The sequence below is a fragment of the Ursus maritimus genome, unplaced genomic scaffold (genome assembly GCF_017311325.1).
Source record: "Ursus maritimus isolate PB19 unplaced genomic scaffold, ASM1731132v1 scaffold_23, whole genome shotgun sequence".
In the NCBI taxonomy this organism is placed as follows: domain Eukaryota; kingdom Metazoa; phylum Chordata; class Mammalia; order Carnivora; family Ursidae; genus Ursus; species Ursus maritimus.
The window spans coordinates 47,359,259-47,359,630 of NW_024424786.1; the positions used below are offsets into that span (position 1 = coordinate 47,359,259).

The 372-nt window shown below is 66.1% G+C and overlaps 1 protein-coding gene across 8 annotated transcripts in view; it reads right to left on the reverse strand.

Annotated features, from left to right (window-relative positions):
* Positions 1 to 372, reverse strand: part of PGGHG (protein-glucosylgalactosylhydroxylysine glucosidase) — a 7,329-nt gene that overhangs the window by 5,985 nt on the left and 972 nt on the right. The window lies entirely within an intron of this gene.

Below are 372 nucleotides of genomic sequence, written 5' to 3' on the forward strand. Positions count from 1 at the left end.
CCCCCCCCCCCCCCCCCCCCCGCACTTGGCCGATGCCTCCGACAGCTGGGGGGCGGGTGTGGACCACCTGGGCAGCCCCGATTTTCCAGAGACCTCACTTTTGAGCTGCCCCAGGAAACACTTTCAACCCTAAGAGATCCCCAAACTCCTAATACTGATCTCCGGAGACCCAGCTGGGTCCCCCAACCCCCACCTTAGGGTCTCAATTCGAGTCCTTCCAGCTCTTTCCAAGCCGCACCCCCACGAGCCCCGACCTGTTAGTGGGGCGTGAGGAGGCCTCAGTCTTGCGGACAGTAGCCCTCAAGAAGGCTGGCTTGGGGGAGGGGTGGTGTGTGTGCGGGAGCGCGGTTCCGGGGCGGGGGGGGGGGGGGG